Source organism: Stegostoma tigrinum, chromosome 30 (assembly GCF_030684315.1).
Source record: "Stegostoma tigrinum isolate sSteTig4 chromosome 30, sSteTig4.hap1, whole genome shotgun sequence".
In the NCBI taxonomy this organism is placed as follows: Eukaryota; Metazoa; Chordata; class Chondrichthyes; order Orectolobiformes; family Stegostomatidae; genus Stegostoma; species Stegostoma tigrinum.
The window spans coordinates 20,844,619-20,872,088 of NC_081383.1; positions in this window are offsets into that span (position 1 = coordinate 20,844,619).

Sequence of the window (27,470 nt, forward strand, 5' to 3'; positions counted from 1 at the left end):
CCAGGCCTGTACAAGCAGCAGAACCACATCTTCAGCAACCCTATTGTTGGCTCAACCATGACTGTGGACAGAATTGTAACTACCCTCCACATCAGACAATGGTGTCATGAGTCATAGTCACAGTGGGTAGACCTTGTCCCCCAGTAACCAGACTTGTAAGGCACCTGGACCCTCAAACCCATCAGGTACACAAAGATGCTCCAGGAGTCATGGCAGCTGCCAGGGTAGCGGGTACACACCTCCAGGAAGTGGTAGCAGTGATCACAGATCACCTGAATGATAATTAAATGGAACTCCCTCCTGTTGATAAATTCCACAGTATTATGATATGGCCCTCTCAATGCCATGTTTGGACATTTGATAGCACTCTGCCAGCCCTTGGGGAACCCAGCTATGTTCCTGAATTCTACTGCCCGGATGCAGCATTGACCTCGTCATGGGGAAGTGAAATGATCTGGTACTGATGGCATCGGTCAATGTCTTGATGAATTTACAGATGTATGACCAAGAGGAACTTTGTCAATGTAATCTATCCCTGAGCTGAGGGTTCTCCTCATCCTCTACGGCGCCTGCTTCTGTTCTTGGCCCAAGAACTCTTGTATCTGTCTTTGCCTGCTGAGAGAGGCAGCTCCAGTGACCAACATCACACAGTGGTTGGTAACAAGACTCTTGCTGGAAATGACTATGTTGGAAACATAAGAAGGGAAAGTGGTTCATGGATCTCAGAACAGTCTGTGGTGGCGTGCCCTGCAATTGAGAACTGACCACATTCTTCCAAACCCATGAGACATGCAGCGCTGTAACGACAAAGTCTCAGTCTCTATAATTAATACAGCTTCATCCTCAGCATGTGTACCAACTCAGTGAAGGTGCTGCTGTCTGACTGACCAAAACTGGACATCAAAGAGGGAATGTCTGCAGCACTCCGAGCACCTTCCCATTCCAGACCCACATCGACCATGAAACTCAACATTGCATTCAGTACAGATCATGTTAAACTTGCAAAAAATGAACAGATGGATTCTACCTCTCATAGCCCCCTTTATGTTGCACAAGTGGTGGGTCATCTTTGGCCAGCATTACCCGTGTTCTAGGTCCTTGCCACTCACTTCAGCTGATAGACTCTGGCTCTGGCAAAAGCACCAACATGCTAACAGGCATAGCAAGGTATGGATTCTGTGGACAATGCAGGTAGAACTAAGTGAGATAGCGCTAAAGGAACAAGTAAGCAGCCTGGTCCAATCCATGAGCAATGTACCTGTCCATGTGTACAAAGTGTCTTTGCTGTAGCCCTTCTGTTCCAATTGCTGGTGCACCTGCAAGGGGAGGTGATGGCCTAGTGATTTTATCATTAGGCTATTAATCCTGAGATCCAGTTAATGCGCTGGGGACCAGTGTTCAAATCCTGTCACGGTAAATGATGAAATTTGAATTCACTTTTTAAAAAATAATCTGGAATTAAGAGTCTAATGATGACCATGAAGCCATTGTCAATTATCAGGAAAACCCATCTGGTTTACCAATATCCTTTTGGGAAGGAAACCATCATTGCTACCCTGGTCTTGCCTACATGAGACTCCAGACCTGCAGCAATGCGGTTGACACTTAAATGCCTACCAGGCAATTGGGGATAGGCAATAAATGCTGGCCTAGAAAGCGATGCCCTCATCCTGTGAGTGAATAATTTCTTTTTAAAATATAGTTCTGTGCTCCTTTTGCAGCCTGCAAGTGGAGTCGTGAGAGGTGTGATGATGGTTGTCGGCAAATGTCTGATGCCAATGTCTATGAACAAGGAGTACATGGAGCTGGTGACCAGGGATCATGCACTCAGATACGGTTTGGTGCCAAAGAACATGGGGTTTCTTTGTAGCCAGTGGTGAACTGAAGCCTCTCTCTTTCTGATTTCCATGTTGCGATTTCTCAATGTCCAGCTTGTTTCAGTGCATTTTGTAAAATAGGAGGCTGAATATGAGGTGAGTTGAGGCATTGATTAGACATTTAGAAAGTAATAAGACCCTTTCATCGGCAACTCACTGGGGCCTAGTCAGAAACTTATCTCACTACTTGGCAAATACATAAAAGATATAGTGAGTGGCTCCTAACATAAAAGTAGACATGAGAGACACATTTCCATTCTCTTTTGGGCCAAGTTATGATGTAAAGTATATATTTTAGTATCATGCATTTTAGAGTTTGGATTTTGAACTTGTGATATGCGGATTTTGATCTGTGTGTGTGAAGGGGCTTAAAGGTTAGCTTGTAGGCTTTTCGAGATAGTAGGAACTGCAGATGCTGGAGACCTGAGATAACAAGGTGTAGAGTTGGATGAACACAGCAGGCCAAGCAGCATCAGAGGAGTAGGAAGGCTAACATTTCAGGCATAGACCCTTCTTCAGAAATCATGATTTGTTAATTACAACAATAGAAGAGAGATAGTTCTTGGAGGCTAATGGGAATTTGTTTCCATTTGGAGAAATTTATGAGCGAACAAAGGAAACAGTGTGTTGCACTTGGCTCCCAGTTGAAGGATCCAGATCCTATTGACTTGACGAACAGCTTGGACGGTCCTTTTGGTTTCAATTTACAGAAGTCCTAGTTGAAGCCAGATACGTGAAACAGTTTCTCCTGAAGAAAGGAGATAGTTTAGAATGGCAATAGGTTACCTCAGTGAGAGGAGTTTAATTTGAAAATACCAAAACAGAAGTGTTTGTTTAAAAGTTTGAAGAGGTTATTTGAAGCTGAGAAAGTCTAAGCTCACTTGGGTAAAATCACTCAAGGATGTGGCAATCAGATTCTATAAGACCAGCTAAATTAACCCCTATAGACATGATACAGAAAGGAATTCTCTTTCATGTGAATAGTATTAAGAAGTGTGGATGAAATTAATCAGATCATTTTTACCCTCTATTTTGAAATCTTTTAATGGTTTGTTCATTCTATTTATTACTTATGCATAATAAAATTTGTTTTATTGTTAAAATCAAAACTGCAGCATAGTGTGCTTATGTTTCAGTGAAAGACACCTCAGTAAAACTGGAAAAAATATGTTCTATCAAGTCAGATTTTAGTCTGGAATCTGACTTGTCCCTGTAATAGCAGGCTATATATTCTAGATGATAAATCCTGTCAAAAGGAGTCTATTAAACTCGGTACTATATCATGTGGTGAAGTTATTTACAATCTGACCTTTGAGTGATGAACGAGCAACCACCATGCTATAAATGAAAAAGGCAACAGAGGACAACCATCCACATCATTGGCAGAGAAACATGATAGAGCATTGCACATGGTCACACCACAGGTCATGGAAAGCAGAGTGTTTGAGTAGTTTCACTTTCTAATCTCTTTGTTTAGACATCTCACCACACCCATATGCTACCACGATCATTGGTGCTATCTCGTACCCCTTTTTATCTGCTACCACTTACCCTTTGCTGTTATATTACCCTCTGGCTTCAGACCCTTTCCTAGGACAATCACATGGTTCAGGCCTACAGACAGACGCAGGCCAAGCAGGAGAACTTTCCCAAAAATCAAAGTAAATTTACAGAAAGCAGCACCCCTACATGGGGGAGGTAATCAGTTCGAGAAGTTTGCCCTGCTGGTGGACTGAGTGCAGGTTAACAGGAGCAGGTGAATAACATAGCTCAAGAAACATCTCGCCCCAGGACAAGTTTGTATCCCAGTGCTGTTACTGGGGAAAGAGATGCAGATGTTAGGGGCCGAGAGATGAAAAAGAAGATGGGCTCTCTGCATCAGTTGCTGCTACAGAGTTCTAGCAACATGTCTAAGTAGCAGTGAATTTTTTCAAAATACCATTAATAAAATGGAATTGTTTATATGTTAAATATGTCTATCTAATCGAGGTCACAAAGTCTTACCTTGGTACAAGTGAATAAAGAACTGTGCTAGTCAATTACCTTAACAGTGTGATGCTCAGATCACTTACAGGACAACTGATTATATCAAAGCCAAGAAAGTAGGCAAAGGACCCAAATTGTGTTGCTACAGAGGAATTAATCTCTGTTTCACTGTAATCAATACCATGACAGATCTGTTAGCACTGAGTCTGTTCCTCTTCAGGTGTGACATTTGAGCACTGATGCAATATATTCTTTTGCAAGAAGTATTGAAAAGACTGAGCCAATTTTATATTAGGAATGTTTCTAACATTAGGAATAAGGCAGGGATTTCAAAACACTTATCAACCTGCAAACTATCCTAATTGGCCTTAGAATTTCTATGAAAGGAAGTAATTTTTAATTGACTCCAAAACGTTTTGCAACTTTGTGAATTTATAGAGCGCACGCTGTCATTAGTTGGAAAATAATACATTTGCTGCACATGGTCTAACACTCCAGAATTCATAAAAAAGGATATTCCTTAACTTGCGATAAATCTTATCACTGTAGATTGAGTAGCTATTTTAAAAATCTGTTGTAATAAAATAATCTTTAATTTTGGTAAAATTAATCTGCAAAAAGAAGCTGGAATGTTAGTTAAAGATGCACTGTAGTGAACACTCTATAATAATATAAAAAGTGATGGAAACCTCTAACAAAGATAGGAACTACAAATGAGAGTCTGGTAATTAACGTGAAAAATATTAATTAGGTATAAACTAAGATTAGAATCTAATGCTTTCAGTTGAATTACTGATATGCCATTAATCATTCTGTCATGTTCTGGTGCAGTAAAATATTTTCATGTACAAGCTTCTCCAATGCGCATGCTGTAGAACTGGATCAAATTCTTCCAGCGGAACATGCTACCATGCCAATTTCTGCAACTGATAGCAGTACCAGCTGTTCTCACTAGATGACATTGTACAGCATACTAAAAGCATAACAGTCAATGGGACTTGATTTTCCCTTGCACATATTCTCACCTCCAGTCCTGAAGGTATTGACTTCCTCTTTAATAACAGATGTTTAAAAAATATTTGTTTTCACAATGTGGACAAGGTCCCAATTGTTGTCTATTCATATTGCTATGAAAAGACAATGGTTGGCTTTCTATTGCATATTCTTTATGTAATAACTGTCAACCACAAATAAATAAATATCCAGCACATAAGCAGGCCTATGTGGGTGTTTATGCTCCCCATGAGCTTCTTCCGAAGGTACTTGGTTTTAACACATCAGCATAACCTTCAACAGAGATAGTAAGAACTGCAGATACTGGAGTCAGAGATAACACAGTGTGGAGCTGGAGGAATGCAGCAGGCCAGGCAGCATCAGAGGAGCAGGAAAGTTGACGTTTCGGAGACCCTTCCTGTAATGTCAACTAGCATAACCTTCTATTCCTTTCTCACTCCTGTATGTATCTAACATGGAGCAGAATCACTTGCAGGAGAGTCCATATAACTTTTACTGGCTCTCATGGATTCTTTGAGTGAATTCTTTGGAACTCTTACCAAAAGAGGGGGATAGCCATTGTGCAGCGTGACGGAGCTATTGACGGGACACCTGCAAAACCTACAGATTTCATATAGAGTCACTCCACCAAATCTGGCAGCTTCTGTCCCAAATAGGACAAAATGGGATTTCTTCACAACAAGTCAACAAGAACCAGCCATGCACCTGTACCTATTATTCACTTTTGTCTTGTCAGTGACTATCAGCAGGTTGACAGGGAAGGGAAGCTATCACTGAGAAGGTCTCTCTGCATATCCATAAGCAGAATTTTGAAAGGTGTTCCCCTAACAGGACTAATATGGAGCCTTGCAATATATGCCCTCACCACCTCAGTTAGGATCAGCCACCTTAAACAAGCTAGGTCAAATCTAGGAACCTCAATCATTATAAATCAGCAGTCATATGGTTCGGTGCACTTAGCCACCCCAGAAGCCAATGTGTCAATGAGGGCTGTACTGCATCTGATCTCCCTGTACATAAAGCTCATCCAACTCCGTATCAGCTTACACTAAACAAGAACAAATCCTGCAGATGCTAGAGAACTGAAATGAAACTCAACAGGTCCGGCAGCATCTGTGAAGGAAACAAAGTTAATGTCCAGAATAAAAATTAAAACTCATACTGTACTCAAACAAGGAAAGAATATTGACCATGAAACTGAAATGAGCCACTTCTTTTCATCAAATACTTCGATGCATTACCAGATCAGGTGACTATTTAACCTGAAGAATGGAATCACTAACAATGCAACTCTTGCAATTGTGTGCAATGTTATCAGTATAGATTATGTTCTATATTTCTAGCGTGTGCAATAGAAAATTTGTATTTGTTTCGCCTGATGGGCAGAGTATTATAATTACAGCATGTGAGAGATTCTTCCTTTCCTGTAAAAAATCAAAATGTCTTTACATGATACCTTAATAAACCAAAAGCTACCAAATGGATGAAGATTTATAGACTGATATTAGGGTTCTTAGAATGACAAAGGAAATGGAGCATTAAAGTTTATACTTTACATAGGATTAGGGTGGCAGTACATCAAAATTGGGAAAACAAACTACTGCCACTACCCACAAGATGGCACTATTTAACTCTAAAACTCATCTCTTAAAAATATCAGTAAAGAAGCTCTATTTGCATACACCATTTTGAAAATGAAAACCTTCAAATTATGAACAACAGGGCCTGACTTCAGTAAGAATCAAGCTCCATTAGGGATTGCAGCTTCGATCTTTATTCTCACAAGAGACCCTTGCTTAACAATTATAACTGTGATATGTTTTCATGGGTGTTTTTAAAACAAAATTCAAACAACTGTTCTCTTTTTCCCAAGCCTTGGCTAATCAGGAAGCAACTCAGTTAATTCTCCCCTGCCAAGAAGTGATTTTAAACTTATGGCTGTATACTGTTTGCTTTGCGGCTGGGATCACTTTTTCTCACTTGTGAGTTCTTCCTGCTATTATTTTGAAATAAAAGGCATTTCACCGGCATTTCAAATTGCTGTTGAGAGTGGAAGCCAGCTCAACGGAAGGAGGAGAGGATGGCTGAGAGACAGAACTATCCCAAGACAACAACTACTCCGGAGGCTCATTAATGAACAGGATGGCCGTCTTGTTCATGTTTTCTTTCATGAAAAGGATATCTAGCTCCATTCATACAGCTGCTGCTGGAAAACATTCTGCAAAACTTAAATATGCCAACTGGCCAGAAAAGTGCATGCCAGATCAAGATTTTACCATGAAACCTCAGGCCTCGTGTGCAGCTGTTCTTGTTGCTCAACTGGAAGGCTGGACTACAGTATACATTCTCCAGGATCGACAATCTTGGGTGACCTAGATCTGAAACTTCATACTTGGCATCTCTGCAAATAATGTCCAGTAATTGAGTTAGAGTCCATTTCTTGGCAGAATGCCATTCAGCAGCAGTTGTTAAAGCTGAAGATCATTTTTAAGTCATATAATGAGGCCAGTGAAGCACGATGCACATACATTTTATCAAAAAAAAACTAACATGTGCATTCTAATAAAAATAACTCCGTGTTTATTTCCCATTTTTAAATTGCTGGTGATTGTTAAAATCTATTTATACTGGCAACTATGTTAGAGGATTGGTTTGCAAAACTTACAAACAATGAAATCATCATTGTGGAAGCACTTCACAATTATTGCAGTGCACATAAAGGCCATTCAGCCCATTCTGTCCACATTGGTTTCCCAAAATGCATTTGACTTAGCATCATTATCCTGCCTTCTCCTGTAATCCAGCATGTTGTTCCTTTTAAAATACCAGTCAAATTCCATTTTTACTCTCTTGACTGAACCTCTGAAACCGTGCATTACAGAACACAACCATTCACTGTTTGCAAGTCTTTTTTCATGTTACTTTTGTATTTGGACCAATCGCTTTAAATTTGTGCTCTCTCCCTTTCAATCCTTTAATGATTGGCCTCAGTCCCTCACTATCTATTTGCATTTGGTTGAGAGGCTATTGGGTAATATGTTGCTTACTTCATTAGGTTGACTGCGTGGTACTAGAGCCACAACGATTTCAGAGTGTGATGTGGCGTGTTGAGTTGAACATGTTTTGTTTCGTCTGGTGAAGGTCTACTGTCACAGAGTGTTTTAAGATGTGTTGATTGCACATTGCATTGTTGCTATGTGTGTCTTGAATATAAAGGGCCTGCCTTATTCACTTCCAAATGCTGTGTCTAGCCACATGACAAGAAGAAATCGTAATTCATTACATTGGTACCTTCACTGCATGCAATTCATCAGTGAAGCAAATTAACTGATTTCAGTTTTGGTGTACTGCCACCCTAATTCAATGTAAAATATAAACTTTAATGCTCCATTTCCTTTGTCATTCTAAGAACCAGCTGAGGTCTGGGCCTCAATACCATCAGTCATTTTTACATTGCTTAAAAAGGTTAATTCTGAATCTTTCATATAACAAGGCTATACACTTTATCTATCTATTCTAAATACATTTGAAGGTAAGCAGGCTTGCCATAATTTACATGTTCATTTGCAAACTCATGAAGTATTGATTGCAGCAGACTATTTGCTACATTTTCTGATAGATTATGTCAACTTTGGTCCTCATCTTTTTAGTCATTATTCTAACAAGTGATCCCCCCTAATCTGTGTTGTCTAAAGTCAGCTTCACCTCATAAGATGTATCATGAAATCTAAAAGTTTCCACATTCTTAATATCTCCCATATTTCCTGCATCTCTAGTATGGAACATATGCCTTCTACTGGTAATTCAGTCACAAAAGCAAAATCTTCTCAGGCCTGAAAATTATGGGTCACAGTGAGAAAGTTAGGAAAACTGAGTGGGATGTCAGGCAAGGAGATTTTTGACATTGGGAGCAAAAAGTCCTATTTTATAACCAAGTGTTAGATGGAAAGAGGAGATTCTCACTAATATAATAAAATGTGAGGCTGGATGAACACAGCAGGCCCAGCAGCATCTCAGGAGCACAAAAGCTGACGTTTCGGGCCCTCCTGAGATGCTGCTGGGCCTGCTGTGTTCATCCAGCCTCACATTTTATTATCGTGGATTCTCCAGCATCTGCAGTTCCCATTATCACAGATTCTCACTAATGATTGGCCTGTTTGCATGTGGTAACATCTCATTATTACTCAACTTCGCTAGATAGAAGTACAATTTTCTATTCTCTGACCCACTCGTTAGAAGTCGATGTGGACAATCATGACATGAAAGTCAAGGTGGTTTCCCAGCAATGCCAGGTCGCTGCTTGGCCTCCAGGCCTGCATTCAGACACCCGGGACGAACATCTCAGGATATGTGCTATTGGCAATGACCGCACACATCCCACATCCATCAATGTTGGCATCCAAAACATCCCAGCCGCATGTTTCTACCCATTCCCCGACTATTTCTCCTGCTTCGACTTTACTATAGCTTCACTCTTTCTTCGATGTTTACTTTGTACAAGCCTTTAAAATCATATTTTCATATTTCTGCTTGATTCCCTCTCTATTTTTTTCCTTTGTCAACATCTGCTAGCCCTTTATTCATTGTTTAAAATACTCCCAACCCCTCTTCTTACTATTTTTTGTAACATTAATGTCTCTTCTTAAATCTAAGAATTGATGTTTTCCACTGAATTTTATTTATCAGTGGCATATATTATTGCTAAAGATTTTAAACCATTTCTTTAACTATTTCCCTTTATTAAAATTTAGCTTCATTCCTACCTTTTAGCCTACTTGCCCAATCAACTTTAGCCAGCTCTCCCCTCATTCCTGAGTAATTTGCTTTCTTTGAGTTTTAGATGTTGCTTGTGATTTATTATAATGAAATGAGGAGGACTGATTCAACTCCACTCATTTCAAACTCTCTGGTTGAATGCCAAAAGGATTTAAATTCTTTTTAACATGAGTCTGTTCCTTTCTCATATTAAGATGTCATTACCTACTGTACACAATCAGGAGCCAATCGCAACGTTTTCTTGAATGAAGGAACAATTTTATTACACCTAACCGTGAGGTTAATAATTAGGAAATAACATGAAACATATGACCTTCAAGCATGAACAAGAACACCACATGTATGCATACACACACACACACACACACACACACAGGCACACTTGTAAAATCTCCCTTTGTACACACCACGTGGGTCGAGCGTGTCTGCAGTTCTTCTCCCACTGTTTGAACAAGCAACAGTGCAAACAGCACTTGCAATGAGTGTCAGGCATCTTGCTTTTACAATATGCAGCTATCTTTTCCACAATTCTTGGTTTTTAAAACTGTCCTTTTCCAATTTCAACCCACGATCAAGTAAATAGAAAACTAAAAAAGATGCAGTCTTTGCACAGTATAAAGGAAGATAAAAGAAAATATAAAATCTTTTGGTCATAGTACTCTTGTAGTGCAGTGGTAGTGTCTCTACCTCTGATCTAGGAGGTCCATGTTCAAATTCCAGCTGCTACAGACGTGTTAAATAACATGTCTGAGCAAGTTGATACAGGAAATTCCTAAAATCCTTTGGGTGTCTTTGAGGTATTAAATTTTAACATAAGATCTCAATTGTTTAGTAGGTTTCTTGGATTGTCAACAGCAGTGAATTTTGCAGTTTGTGTTAAGTCCTAGGTTCCCTCTAAGGTTTCATTCCAAGCATTTCTGTTACTAGGGATATTTCTTCTTGTGAATGGGAGAAATAAATTTCTCGACCTGTGCACAATTCTGTGTCCTTAACTTCATCTGCTAGGTGGGCTTTAAAGTATCAGCTTGCTGGTATACTTCACCTTAGCTGGGATCATTGTGCCTACAATTGAAACTGCAGCTAAAGTGTCATCACCAACATGTAAATATTCTCTTTATGGTGTAAATCAGTTGGAGATTTGAACTTTTTCATGCTCCCCATGGGTTCTGTCTGACTTGTTTGATTGACCTTGGAGAGAGTGTTAATTTAAGATGAAACAGTATTTTGTCCAATCCATGTTGGTTCCTATGCTGTTCAAGTGATCGCTGTTGCCATTTTAAGTTAATGCATTTACCTCTTTTTAGAAGTATCTTAACCCATAACATTCCCAGGTGTTAATTCAGCCGATTGAAATTTATGGGCCTATAAACAATATATATATATCATTGTACATTGTACAGGTTGGAGTAAAAAATACATTTTATATACTCATCCTCCAGATCACATTTGTTAATTTTGTTTAGTCCACATGAATATGGACTATGGATTTATATGACTGTTGAAGTGCCTCACAATGTTATTTGCATTTGCTACAATTTCTCAAAAATGTTTGTTTAATGCTAAGTATAATGGCGTAACCATTGTTAGAGGGCCTACAAACTACATCAGTCAAAAATGTCTGCCCCTTGCTATTTCTAATCTTCACCATACTGATTCAATTTCCAGATTTTCTGATCCAAGCTACTTTTTCACTAATGTCTTGATATTAACTTTTGTTATCAGAGCTGTCCCTCCTCTTTTTCCATTCCACCCTTCTTTTCCAAAAGTTATGAACTCTGGAATATTTGTGTTTTCAAACTTGGTCATCCTGTAACAATACCTCTGTGATGGCAATTAGATCTAAAACGTTTATCTGGATTTCTCAATCTAATCTTTGCTCCCTCTTTTTGTTTCTCCCACTGTATCAGATTTGATATTGAGTTCATGCATTCTAATTTAAGCTTTCTTCGCCGGTGTCTATCCCACAATCAAAGATTATGGAAATACACATTTGCTTATTAGTTCTCTCAGATCCCAAATTCTGGTTTCTCTTGTTACACCATGGTGAGCTTACACTTTACAGACAAACAAACAAAACATACAAATTTAAATATGATGGTCAAGTCTAACTAATTTCAAAATTTGAGTCATTCCACACACCGTTTACAAAACTAACAATCTCCAAAGGCATATAACAGAATCACTTTCATTACTCTCCTTTGCTATCCACTCAAAAGGCAAACATCAAATCTTGCATTAAAGAACACATAGGAATTGGCTAAGTCAATCTTAAGAATTTGGCTTGCTGTGTTTTCTACATCTCGACCAACTACAATGAAGTTCCTGGTGAGAACAAGGAGCAAGCTTGTTGTAAGGAGAATTGTAATAACAAGAGTTGATTCTTACTCTAATTTCTTTCGCTATGATCTGTGCCTGATAATTGAGATGAACAACTGGGATGAATATTAAATAACTCTCCTCATCAAAGCGTGGAGGAACAGTCTAGTGTGTGATCTCCACACTTTCACACAGGCAACAGTCATTGTGGTAGAAGATGCAAATCATACTCAAAAAACTGAAACAGAGACATTGCATTAAAACTGTGAAGAGCTAATCCATTCCTACTTGTAAAAATGTTTCCATCATCTTGTAGAAATATGCACTGGAGGTGAATTATCAAACAGCGCTCTTTGATTTGGAGTTTCTCAGAACAATCAGACTTTGTTTGAGCTTTGACAACTTCAGATGTCATTGCCCAGCCAACGATTTGTTATTTTCTCAGACAGTCTGGGTGGATTTCCTGTCAATCCAGTGAATCTCAGGCTCCGTGTTTCGTAGCAACTTGGTGTAGTTTTGTGTCTAGTTTCTGGGGTATCCAGTCAGGATTTCAAACTGTTTCTAATTATGTTCTTAAATAGGCTAGAAATAATTTGCATCTGCTTTTGTCATAGTTTAATTGAAGTCTATGAATGCATTTCTTGATGACCCTACTGATGCTCTGCTTTGTGTTCTCTGGTAATTCAATAGTAGTAGATAAATTAATTTAATTTAAATTTTATGATGTTGTTGCTGCCAGTTTAGTGGTGAACATAATTATCTTGCTGACCTGGTGAGGCTCATGTTCATCAGTTCCATTGATCTCTTCAATGCTTTCTATGATTACCTGCTGAATGCTTGTTATCAAGTTCCTGAACCAACTGGCATGGCTGTTTCAAATCTTGCACTGGTCCATATTACAAATCTCTTTTGTTGTTTGTTTCTATGCCAAACAGGAGATCTGCTGTCCTCTGTCATCATTACACAGCTATCCGTGACATCCTTCACCCAAATGCACCCAGTTGGGCAGTCTTTCATCTTTCATGTAATTTGCCCAGCTCAGATCAGAGGCCCAAACTGGGTCATAGGTTCATAAATGTAGGAGCAGAAGTGGACCATTTAGCCCGAAAAGCCTGCTCTGCATGCAATAAGGTCATGATTAATCTGATAACATTTAATTTTCCCTCCTGCCTATTCCCCATAACCCTTGATTCCCTTACTAATTAAGAATCTGTCTACCTCAGCCTAGTTTGCTAACAATCCAAAATCAACAATAGCCTGTGGTGAAGAATTCCAGCAGATTCTACCCTCTGAGATAAGAAATTCCTCCTGATCTCTGTGTTAAATGGGCATCCCATTGTTCTGAGACTATCTGGCCCTGGTCGTGCCCTCAAGGGAAACAACCTCTCAGCATCTATCCTGTCAAGCTCAATAGGAATCAGAAATATTTCAATAACGTTGTTTCACAGACCTCTGAAGTCTAACGAGTATAGTTCCAACTTGCTCAATATTTCTTCATAAGAAAATCCCTCCACACTTACAATCAACTTAGTGAACCCTCTTGAAACTGTCACCAATACCAATATATCTTTCCATAGATACTGTTTGTACTTTCTAGGTGTGTCTAACTTGAGCCTTATAAGGTTTTAGCAAGAATTTCCTATTTTGATCTTCATTGCCTTTAAAATGAAGGCCAACATTTTATATGTCTTCCCTTTACCTGATGAACTTGAATATTAGCCTTTTGTGATTTGTTTTCAAGGACTCACAAACCCCTTTGTGCTGTTTACTGTCTATTTCTATTTAAGTAATGTTCAGTTCCTTTATTCTTAGTAAGATCATAACATCACATTTCCCCTCATTATGTTTTATCTGCCAGGACTTTTCCCACTCACAACTTTCTATAGCCCTTTGTAGACTCTTTGCGTAATCCTCACTTTTTGCCTTCCCACCGATTTTTGCTTCATCTGCAAATTGTCAACAGTATATATTTTTTCCCTCATTCAAGTCATTAATATATATTGAAAATAACTGTGGCCTCAGCACTGACCCATGTGGTACACCACTGGTTACAGGTTGCCATCCTGAAGATGACCCTGCTTATCCCATATCTCTGTCTTTTATTAGTTAGTCAGTCCCTCTATGCATGTTTACATACTACCTCAAACACCATTGGCTTGTTTTATTCAGAAACCTAATGTATGGTACTTTATCAATGTCTTTTGCAAATCCAAATACATATATTTTGGTTCCCTTTAACTATTTTGCTTCTAATAATTCTAATCGATTTGTCGAACCTGATTTCTCCTTTATGAAGTCATGCTGACTCTGCTTGATGATATTATAAATTTACAAATGTTCCACTGTTATGTTCTTTAGCATATACTCTAACATTTTCCCAATAACTAGTCTTTGTTACCTGTTTTGTTCTCTCCTTGCCTTTCTGAATAGAGTGACACATAGGCTGTTTTCCACTCTCTGACTTTGCCAGAATCTCAGGCTCTTGAAAGATTACTACCTGTATATCCATCCCTGTAGCTACCTCCTTTGATATTGCGGGATGCAACTTTTCAGGTCCAGGGGACTTATCAGCCTTTAACCACATTAGTTTCCTTGTGCTTTTTCTCTGGTGATACTTGCTATATTCATTCCCTTTCCACCTTTTGCCTCTTGATTATGTAGTATTTTTGGAATACCATTAGCATCTTCTACTAGATGTCTTAACACAAAATATTTATTCAACTCCTCTGCTGTTTCCTGATTCCCAATTACTATTTCCCCAGTCTCATTCGTTAAGGGGCCTTTGTTCACTTTAACCTCCCGCTTCTATTTTATAAGTTTAAAGAAGCTCTTGACCATATTTTGTTAATTTTGTACAATTTACAAATTACTGACAATTTCTATTTAGGTATCTGTTTAAAGTTCTTTTGGCTTATAAAGATGTCAAACACATTTAGCAGATGCAAATTTGTTTTACTTCAGGAGAGGAGCGAATGAAATCTAAATTCAAGTATCTAAAAAAAAACTCTTTGCTTTCACAATCACGCTTCTTCCTTTTTCTTTTGTTTCTTGTCAATCGATACATTTTGCTATGTCTGTCTCTGAAAGAAGCAGTCCTGGAGTGTTTCCTTGTTCATGAAGATGCTTTGGAGTCTGAGCTTGTGATATCTATGCAACTAATTCCACAACAAAAAAGGAACATAGCTTTAGTGAGATGCATTTATCTAATCATCGGAACATCTAATATATCAACATATGTTTCAAGCAGAGTTTGAAGTGAATAAAATGGGAATACGTTGCAGAAGAATTCAATGTATTTTTTTAACCCTATTACGGATTCTGATATCCCAAGCAATTCTAGTAATGTGAAAAAAAATTAAGTACCTCAGATGCTGGAAATCCAAAGCAAAAACAAAAATAGAAATTTCTGGAGAAGCTCAGCAGGTCTGGCAGCATCTGTGGAGAGAAAGCAGAGTTAGTGTTTGGGGCCCAGTGACTCTTCTTCAGGACATGTTGTTTCACCTATAAATAGGAACATTTCCTGAAATTAAAAAAAAATGAACATGCTGGAAATACTCAGCATATCTGCTAGTACCTGCAGAGAGAGAAAAACAGTTACTTTTTCAGATCAGTGTTTTTTTTTATCAGTAGTGGAAATGTTGGAGGTGTAATAAAAACAGAGAGTGTTTGAGAAACTTCGCATGTCTGGGAGCATAGAGAGTGAAACAATGTTCATGTTTCAAGTCCAACATGCCTCTACTGAAGAAAACAGTCATATTGGGCTTGAAACTTTAACTCTGTTTCTCTCTCCACTGATTGTGCCAGATCTGCTGACTTTCTCCAGCATTTTCTCTTTTTATTTCAGATCTCCAGCGTATGCAGTATGCTGGCTTTATTTTAGAGATGGAGCAGTTTTTGAGGAAGAACATTTCCTGATCTCCCCATTCAGTTTTTCGGTGATGATTTTTAAAATATACCTTCGTATTGTTCAAAGCAAGTTGCCTTTGTTCCACATGAACAACATGAAACTCTGTCATATTATTTTGAATGCTTCCTTTAAATCTTCTAATAAATTTTGTTCTCACACCTTTCCTCATAACTAAAATTTATGATTTATAATCTCTAATTTGGCTCCATATCCTCTGCATTGCTTTGACATCCTTTTTACAGATTCTAAATGAAAAAAATCCTGCTTTTTGTCCTTTAAAAACCTCAAGGTGTCTCAAACAAAGCCACCAGTACAATTGCTTGGCAGCTCTGTAGGTGTCTGCAAAACCAACAACTGTCACATTATGACAAAACATAAACTATCCATTTTCAAATTCCCAAAAATATACATTATTCATTTTAAAAAATGCAAAGTCACTAAAGCAGTTTGGTTCTGTACAGTAGCATATGAAGAAAACAAACAAAAATTGGAGCTTGACTCTATCTAACAAACAAATCAAAGCCATCCCTTCCTTGTGCAGTATTACATTCACATACAATTGAGCCACCAGGAGGGTCCAATAATTGAACAGACCCCCATTTAAGTTCAGCAGAAAGACCTCAGGCAGTTTCCCCAAGATAAAGTGCATCCCACGTAGCCATGGACTTTGGAATGTGCAACACTCAGTTGGGGTCAACTCCTTGTTGTGGGGTACAGACTGTAAAGCACAGAGTCCTGCAACACGGAGCTGTTCAGGGACAATCTCGACCCCCAACACAGCTGCTTCGAAGACAGTGTCCGGTGGCGCAGCCAGACTGGGTGTACGAGAAAGGACCTCACAAGTAGTGCCCTTCTCACTGCCAGCCATGTGATGTCTTTGTGCTTGTTGGAAAGTTCAGATGAGGAGGCATTCTGCCAAATGACTTTGACAGTCTGCTCAGGGAACCACACGACAAGACCCTCCCTCTCCTTTTCCTGTGGGGTCTCAAAGACGCTACTTGCTGCCCACTTCCTGCTAGACTTGTGGTCAAAGGTGTTTGATCGATTGATTTATTGTCACATGTACCTAAGTACAGTGAAAAGCTTTGTTTACAAGCAATACAGGCAAAACATAGTAAGCAAGGACATACAAATCATAGGGTGAGAGTAAAAAAACTAGACAGGGGCATAAAGCTTACATCGCACAGGGTGTGCGCCAGGCAAGATCAACATTATTTGAAGTTAGAGAATGAAGTCATCAGTCTAATAATGGTAGGGGAAGAAGCTGTTTCTGAACCTGCTAGTGCGTATATTCATCTTCTGACTAATGGAAGAAGTTGTAGGAGAATCGTACAGGGTGGGAGTGGTCTTTGATGATGTTGGCAGCCATGGAGTCCATGGATGGCAGATCGGCTTCCATGGGGTTCTGGGCTGTGCACACCACTGTCTGTAGTTTCTTACAGTCCTGGGTAGAGCAATTGACATACCAGGCCATTATGCACCCAGATATTATGCTTATAATGGCGTATCGGTAGAAATTGGTGAGGGACCTTATGGACATGCCAAATTTCCTTAGCTGCCTGAGGAAGAAGAGACATTGCTGTGCCTTCTTGACTGTCACATCTACATGGGAAGCCCAGGACTAGTTGTCAGTTATCATCGGTCCTAGGAACTTGACGTTCTCCACCCTCTCAACTTCATCTCCATTGATGTAAATAGGGGTATGTTTCCCTCCCTCCTTTCTGAAGTCATTGATCTGTTCCTTAGTTTCTCCAATGTTGAGAACTGGGTTGTTCTCATTGCACCATGTCACCAAACCCTCTATCTCCCTTCTGTATTCTGACTCATCGTTGTTTGATTTCTTTGCAAATTTCTCCACAAAGAACAGGTAATACGGAATGTTTCAATTACTTGTAATGCTCTGCACAAATGAGTCCAGTCCCATCCTTTGCAGGGAACAGGTAGAAGCTCTGTATGTAGTGACACTTGGTGTTTGTGTACTGAGGATCTATGCACTGCCATCAGGATAAGGGCAACGTTGGGTATGTTTTTCACTCCATTTATCCAGAGTTTTGCACATGTGTCCCTGCAGACGCAGCCCATCATAGACCTCCAGATGAAGTGGAAGATGGCTTGGCTGACTGAAATGGTGCAGTTTTGGGGATGGGTCAGACCTGCACCACGTACACCAACAAAGAGTGCCTCAGACCTGATGACCAGGTTTTTACCAGCAATGGAGAGGGAGTGGTTCTTCCAAAAGATCAGCTACTGCCTCACCTTGGAGATGTACTCCTCGCAAGATTTTGTGCAGGCCCTAGCCGCTCTGAACCATAATCCCAAAACCTTCAGGTATTCTGTCCGGATGGTGAAGGGGATGAGGGATCACTCGTTCCAGTTCCCAAAGAGCATGGCCTTGCTCTTGCCTCCATTTACCTTGGCTCCTGAGGCTAATTTGAACTGGTCGCAGATGCCCGTGAGTCTGTGCACTGACAGTGGATCCAAGTCGAAAAAGACAATGCCATCCATGTACAGGGAGGCTTTGACCTGCAGGCCTCCGCTGCCTAGAATTGACACCCCTCTCAGGCTCACATCCTTCCTGATGGACTCAGGAACAGGCTGTATGCAACATACAGACCAGGCAGGAGAGAGTGAACAACCCTGCCTGTCTACAGATCTGATCGGAAAACTGTCTGATTCCCACCGGCTGATTGAGCCTGCACTAACAATATTGACATCGAGCAGTAGGATTCAGTTGCAAATCCCTCCCCAAACCCTATTTTAAGGAGTACATCCAACACGTAGGTGTGTGATGTCCTGTCAAAGGCCTAGTCTAGGCTGACGAGGCAGGCGTCCACCCACTTCCTGCACATAGGTGCTCGTATCTCTGAGTCGTGCAAGGCTCTCAGAGATCATCCTGCCTGGTACAGGACAGGATTGGTTGGGTGAATCGCCAATCCCAGAGCAGACTTGGCCCAGTTGGCCATGACCTTAGACAGGAATCTGTAGTCTGTATTCAACAGTGAAATTGGTCACCACTTTCTAATTTCAAACCTTCCATTAATTAATTTCAATACCTGAGGTCTCCAAGTATAAAATAATTTTGAAAGGATAATGCACAGACATAAGATAGCCAGAGTAATCAGCTGATTACACAGTTTAGTCAAGCTTTACAAAACCAACATGAAATAAGTTGCATTCTTTTAACCGAAATTAAGATTGTTCTAAAAATAACTGAAACTAGTTTATACATTCAGATGCAAAGAAACCCTCACTAATATGACAAGTTTTAGTAACCGGAGATGAAATCTACAATTATTAAGCTTGGAACTTGGAACTCAGACATTGGGATATACAAAAAATCTCAAGTAGCTGCTTCAGGCAGCAAAGAGGAGATAAATTTCTCTCTCTCTCTCTCTCTCTCTCTCTCTCTCTCTCTCTGTCTCTCTCTCATTGTCTGTCAAAAGACAAGGCAGCAGTGAAGACATAAGCTAATAAGAAACATCACCACGCAGAGAAACGAAAGACAATGAAATATTTGCTACTGCTGAGGATTCAAGTTGTCACTTGAACAAATGTGCCCTTGGGTTAAACCTTACACCCCAAAGGACACCCTGAGAATGGGAAACCATGTTTAATTTGTTTTTCTTTTGTGCTGTGTCCTACTCCTCCTTAACATTGTCCCTGTGTTTCTGTTTGATTTTGTGTCTTTTTTTTCTCAGAATTAATAGATAATGAAATTTCTCTTTCTCTCACTCAATGGAGGCTTGTAACTGGTTCTTTACTGTTACTGGTGAACTAGAATCCCTACAGTGTGGGAGTAGGCCATTTGGCCCATTAAGTCCTCACTGGTCCTCTGAAGAGTATCCCACCCAGACTGAAACCTCCAACCCATTCCTGTAATCCTGCATTTCCCATGGCTAATGCACCTAGCCTGCACACCTTTGGATAGTATGGACAATTTAGCATGACCAATCGACCTAACCGGCACATGTTTGGGCTGTGGAAGGAAACCCACATAGACATGGGGACAATAAGTAAACTCCACACAAACAATCACCCCAGGGTTGAATTGAACCCAGCTCCCTGGCTCTATGAGGCAATAGTGTTAACCAATGAACCACTGTGCCATGTCTAGTTAACTATATTTAGGAGCGTAGCCTCATGCTAAAAAGAACACAATCTTTATTGCAGTCATTCAAAGAGGTTGAAAAGAGGGGATGTGATTTACCCTGTCCAACCTGAACATAACACAGCCAGAAAATTGTTGATAGTATCCTATTCTCTTGAAAGAGAATGGAGCCTAACTTCCTTCAGCATCTAGACCTTGCAGTCCCTACCTTCTTGTTCATCCAATTCAACAAGGCCTAAGGAGAGAGACTAGAGCCCACTAACTGAGGCCTCTGTTCATCTCAGGCCTTCACAGCATTGTAGGAGAGCTTGTGAATTTAAGTAGTAGGCCTGAGATCACCTTCAAGAGCCACGAAGTGTGTTCAGGACATACTGGATTTTCTAGTCAAAATCCCAAATATGAAAATCAGTAACATATGAAAAGCTCAAAGATTTCTGGTTTATTTTATTTGATTTTATTTGATATTATCACTGCACTCAAATGCAGAAGTACAGGAGTACAGTGAAACATATATGATGTCATGACACACAGTGCCATCTCAGGTATGAATGTACCTAGGAACAAGACATAGGTTCAAGTAGTAACACAGAGTAACAAAGGTAAAAGCAAAGTATTGGTGTTGTTCTTAGCATAAGTAGAAAAATAAAGAAATGACGTTAAAAGTTAACATTTCAGTCCTTCCTAGTATTAAGTGGAAAAATAAAGGAAAAGAGATAAGAAGGTCAGCAGTCTTTATTAAGTGCACTCCTTACAAAGGCCGGCTTTCTCCGTTGGTTCCTGTTTTCGACACCACAGATGCAGGGGACCTCCCTCACCTACAGTTCAGGCTCACGCTTACCAAGTTGACCTTAGGCCCATGGCCACTTCCACACACCGGACCTCCAGTCGGCACTGCTCTGGGCTGGAAGCTGCTGTCGCACACCCTGCAATGCCATCGCTGCTGCTGCCTTTCACTGCAGAATTCCAGGAGCAGAGACAAGAGGCAGAGAGAACAGAGACAAAATGGAACGTGGCTGGTCTGTAGCATACAGGCCTACTGTACCAATACTGCCTTCTTGAATAGCTGGCTCACTCTCTTCTCCACGCTGCTGTGTCCTACTCTCTACTGCAACCACTGGGCCCTCTCTGTCTCTGTCTCAGTGCCCTCCGCACTGCCGCCCATTCCCTTCTGCTGTCTTTGCCTTAAAAGGCCGAGAAAGAAAAGAGAGAAAAAGAATTAGCTCCATCTGCCATTAGCAGTAGCCGTACCCACAGAAGACATGAAACAGGATGTCGCACTATCAGATAACAGTCCTGCTAGCATGCCATATCTGCTGGTAACCAACCATGGCAGCTTGTTGTTGCAGTAGTTCATTGCCACCAATCCTTCCTTCTACTCTTTCAAACACTAAATGGACAAAATTGGTTTAAACAGACCCTAATACTATACAAAAATACAAGCTAACGCTTAATGGAAATTTATGTAAATCAAATGAAAGCTTATCAAATCAAAATAACATTGTTCAAGTGATGATGCACCCCTGATCCTCATTTCTATATTGAGTCTGAAGGCCTGTCCAATTTATTGAGTACAACGGATCGATCATGCGAAAGTATCAATAAGAAGAAGTACTTGTTTTACAGAATAAGTTACAGTTTATCACATGATCAAGCAGGGTAAAATTAACAGAAACTAGTTAGGCATAAATACAACTGCCAAGAACAGGGACATCACATTCATAGAATCAAGACAGTGTGGAAACAGGCTATTTGGCCCAGCAAGTCCACATCAACTCTCTGAAGAGCATCCCAGCCAGACTCACCCCTGCCCTATAACCTCACATTTCCCATGGCTAATCCAAACATCCCTGATACTATGAGCAATTTAGGACAGCAAACTTTGGATTGTGGGAAAAAATCTACACAGGCACAGGGAGAATATACAAACAGTCACCTGAAGCTGGAATTGAACCCAGGCCCCTAGTGCAGTGAAGTAGCGGTGCTAGCCACCCGGCCACCCAATACAATTGTGTACATTAGGACCTTGTGGAAGACCTTCTCTGCACAAAGACTGTGTGTCATCACTAGGTCCAGTGGAGCTGATGGCACTTCATCATTAACTCTTTTAGAACCATTATGTTCAAAACACTGGGTGATGGGGTTTGGGACAGGACCAAGGACAAAATCAGGATCCTGTGCTTTTCATGTTTCCGGGCTCCTTTGTGCAACTACCTCACCCACCCCAAGTAAACACTGAGTTAATGCATCTCAAATAGTAATGGTGAGTAAACATTCACAAATAGCTCTCACTGCCCCCACACATTGCAGACTTCAATGTGACCAGACAAATTCTGAAATGTTATTGCTCACATTACTTAAAAAAAAGCTGAATTAATCTGCAATTAAAGGCAAGGACCTTTGTATTTACTCCAGATATTCCCAATAGATGAACTAATGCCTGTGGATTGCACATAGACAGATCCAATGACTGGACCCTTCCTCAGCCTACAAACTGCACAGGGCATGCAAGATGAGGTGAGCAGAAAGTTCATTCGTGATGAAGGCTGGTGGCACTGTCTGCGCCAACCTGCTGATGGAAAGTAGAGGACACCTCCCTCACCACCTCCTGGCATCCCCCAACATCCACATGGTCCCCATCAGCCAACACACCACACACTTTGTTTTAATAACTTGTAATTCAACATTGACTCTACTTGGCCACTTAGCAATCTCTGACACAGAGCATTGATGGCCAGGCAAGAACTAACAGAAGAATGAGAAAGCCTTCAGCTAGCCCACAGCAGTCGACACTACTGCTCTACAAAGACTCTTCTCACCCACTGATGGCCCAAGTCAACGTGAATATGCTCTGAGGAAAGATGAAAGAGGCTTGTGCTTTACAGCCGAGAAAGAAAAGATAAAAGGGAATGCCTTATTGAAGTACATAAAATATTAATTACTATAAATAAGGTGCACCCAGATTGTTCCTGCAATGCATGCTAAGGAAGAAAAATTAGAGGCCATGAAATAAAAATGAACTAAAAGCAAATCTAAAGAAAACAAAAAAAGCTCACACTTTTTTTAAGAATGATGAAAGCACGGTCTACCAGATAGGTGAAAACAGGCTAAAAAAAACAGATCTTCTGATGGGAAAGTCAAAATAACGGGGGATTGATAGCAAAAATTATCTACTTTACGTAATTTTATCTTGATAGTCATTCTTTATGTCAACTATAATTGTAGAGTTTTTAAAAACCAGCTAATAGGAAACCAGTTCCTCAGCCTAATGTGGTCCAAATGATGCAGTGTTGCTTGGGTCACATTCAAGGCAGAGACTCACTGAAAAATTAAGCCATATTAGGATAAAACAATAAAGGTAGTTGACAAGTACAAGCAGCTTGGCTTGTGCTGCATTTCAGCTTTGAAATGGCTTGATAGAGCTTTCAGTTGAGTCCATTTACTGCAAGCAGCCAGTGGAAATCAGAGCAGGTCAGAACATGCCCAACCTGTCAAGAAGCTCAGAGCCTGGGTGTTTCCTTGTCCTTGTCGAGCAAGAATCTGGTGCACAATCAGTCTGCTGACAGCATCGAGGTAAGTCAACCACCCAGTCCTCAAGTATACTTTATCCTGGGTTCCTCACCACCATCTCTCAACACAAATCAGAATGTAATCCAGTTAAGGATCTGTGCACAAAGTACATTCATTTATAGAGTCATAGATTTATGGGAACAGACCCTTCAGTCCAACTCATCCACACTGACCAGATTTCCCAATGTGACTTAGTCCGTTTTTGCTGGCCCCAATAGTAGAAGGAATTGTTGCCTGCTAGCTCTGTATCCTGCAATGTGCATGTACCCAGGCCACCCAGGCCTGACAAGGTGAACTATTTTTTGATAGCTGCTACTACAGAGAGGAGGCTCCCTATTGGTATTGTTCAAGAGTCTAGCTAGCATTCATTTAAAGTGGACCTTGGCAATACATAAAGAACTAAGAGAAGATATTGAGGTCATGAATTTACAATTTGACTCAAAACAAAATAATTTCAATTAAATTTAATGTTAGAGTGTAACAAAGGTTTTAGAACTATACTTCAATGCATTTACTTTGTAGCATAGCATTGACTGTAGTGGCAGCACACTGTGAAATATGGTAATAACTATTACTGAAAATAGAAACATAAACACATCGAAGATAGGGGCAGGAAGAGGCCATTTGGCCCTTTGAGCCTGCTCTGCCATTCTTCACAATCATGGCTGTTTGTTCAACTCAAAAGCTTAATCCTGCCTTCTCCCAATTACCTTTAATCCCATTTGTGCCAAGTGCTATACCTAGTCACCTCTTGGATACATTCAATATTCTGGCATTGACCACTTCCTGTGGTAATAAATTCCACAGGCTCACCACTCTGGTGAAGAAATGTCTCCTCATCTTCATCCTGAATGGTCTACACCGAATCCTCAGACTGTGACCTCTGATTCTAGACACCCCACCATCAGGAACATCCTCTCTGCATCTACCCTGTCCAGTCCTGTTAGAATTTCATAAGTATTTTTGAGATCACTCCTCATTCATCTGGACTCCAGTGAAAACAATCCTAGTCACTCTCTCCTCATATGTCAGTCCTGTCATCCTTCGAATCAACCTGATAAACCTTCGCTGCACTCCCTTGAGAACAAGAGCATCCTTCCTCAGAAATGGAGACAAATGCATGATGTCACACAGAATGCAGTAATATTCTCACTTAGTTAGCAATAATAATGAAGTGAATATTTTGCCTTTCATTGCACTTATTGTTCATTACTCATATTACGTATTATTAATTGATCAAAGACATAATACACTCTTGCATATTCTACTGATTAAATAGACCTTAGGTACACCAGTCTAAATGATGCAACCATTCACATGAGGCCGCAGAACTAACATTGTGCATTTGTGCTGTAAGAGATTGGTGGTTGAGAATTCTGTAGCAAGAAACGTATTCCAATAAGTGTTCTCTCCCAAGCCAATGTGACAGCATTATTGGGAACATACAGAGCGACAGTTTTAAGAATCAGAGAAAGTGCACCAGACTCCAGATAATTTGCCTACCAGCTACTACCTGCCCCAGATGTGACCAAGATTGTGTTCAACGTATCAGCCACCTCAGAACCTTCAAACTGGCATGGAAGCAACTCATCATTAACCTTTGAGCCGAAGGAGAAGCTGAACAAGATAAGAACTAGTGCCAAAGCTTAATTACAGCTGTTTTCTTGTCTTATCTCAGTCTTCTTTCACTTAGCGCTCATGCTGCTCACACAACATCTACTTAACTCCTAGAGTACAAACTTGATAGTTGCTTTGAGCAATAGTCTTCAGTGATTCAGAATTGACAATCAGATTTGATGGTTATTTACCAACTTGGGAAAGAAGATAAGCACAGGCTAATCCAAAACACTGCCTTAATCACAGAATTATAGAATGGTGCAAAAAGCAAACGATTGACCGATTATTAAATAATGGTCATTATCTCATTAATGGGACACAGCACTTGTCTGGATTTAATGAAAGATCGGCTTGACTGAACACATGAACAGGCTCAAGAGACTCATTTTCTTTTCCCTTCTCCTATGTTAGAGCAGCTCAGGTATAGCAGGATCCACCTGGTACATCTTATTATTTTCCAGGAGTTCCACCTATTGCAACAATGTTGATTTCTCCTGGCTCAGCAAGCTTGGTACATTCTGGGTAAGTTCCTGGATTCCTCTGGGAGGTCCTACAGGAAGCCAGTAAAAGATGACCTGTTGAAATTGTTTAACTACCAGCCTTGGGTGCTGAGGACAAGTTTTTTATTACTACATTTCACTTTGGCATAAGGTGATTGATCAACCCGTAGTTAATTGTGTTGGGTGTGCCGTCCTTTAAACCTTAAACACCACTTCTGCTACCATAGCAACCCTGTGTACTAGCAAAGCACCTCAAATTCGATGCACCAGCACTTCCATGGCACAAAGGAGACAAATTCTGTTATCTGCCTAGCATTATTCCATCCCTTCCCATATATTAGCAGCACTGAAGCTTGTAAGGAGAATGAACTGACAGGGAGAAATGAAGAGAAAGAAAAGCCATGATGCAGCCATTAAATGCAACCTGCAAGTCGATGATAAAGCAGCCTGGCACTAAGCCTCCTGTTTAATGGTCACTGAAATGGAAATAGTGCTGAAGGAAGCCATTGGAGGAAGACGCCCCAGCCTGCCATTTCCACAGGTCCGTGTTGGAAAGGGAGGAATGTGGCTTAGAGGGCATCGCTTTGATATACTTTGTTGTGCCAAGCCTATGACGTGTGAACTTTTACAACAGATGGCACAGCCCTCTGTGCTGGCTGTCTGTCAAATTTGGTCCATGGGTTCAGCTCGCTACTTCCATTGGCAAGGCTAGGTGCACATAGATTCGTAGCTGTGGTTGATGGCATTTTGGCAAATGCACAGCTTCCTGTTGATCCTCCTGACACATTTTCTTTGATATAATCTGACTGAAATCATAATATTTTCTGATAAGGTGTTTCTACAGAAGCAATTCAGCATTGAGACCAGTCAACCTTTTCTAATAGATAGCCCTACCATCCACTTTATTGTGACAGAAGTATAATTTTCAACTTTGTTGCTTATGTGTCAACCGAGAGAATAGAATTCCTGCCAATTGTAAAATCCATTTCATTTTCATTCTGTTGAAATTAGTCAAGTTCTCCATAAAGCAGGGACTCCAACTCTGTCATGTTATTAGGTAGGGTTGATCCTGTCTCTCAGTATCTTTGGGGATTAGAGTTGCTGAAGGCATTCATATCACCAGGTGCTCCTGATGTCTGTCTGCAGATGTGGGAGCATAGGTACCAGTGTGCTGGTACAGAATACTTCTGGAGCAGCCTATCTTCCTTGACACCTTTCCACTGATCTTCTTTTCACATCTCCAAAAACCACAAATTTACGCGGAAGGCAAGTCCCATTAGGACATTGAGGTAACAAGGTGTAGAGCTGGATGAACACAGCAGGCCAAACGGCATCAGAGGAGTAGGCAGGCTGACATTTCGGGCCTAGACCCTTCTTTAGAAAATCTGAAGAAGGGTTTAGGCCTGAAACATCAGATTTCCTGCCTCTCTGATACTGCTTGGCCTGCTAAGTTCATCCAGCTCTGCACCTTGTTATCTCAGATTCTCCAGCATCTGCAGTTCCTACTACCCTATTAGGACATTAATGTCCCAGATCAGTTTATCATTAAAATGTTGTGTTGAGTGAGTTACAACAAGATGTTGGGAAGCCAATAACCACAGGCTGAATTCCTATAGACCCATGATGGCAGGCTTGGAAGGGACATCTCAATCTGGGAAACGGGGAGAGCCATGATGAAATAGTTCCACAAGCATTCCTGCTGATAAGATCTTTTCTGCTGAGTGGAAGAGGACCCTGATCACCCAGCCGCACCATAGAGTTAGGAAACTGAAGAAATTGACCATGGACTCATTAGATCTGTT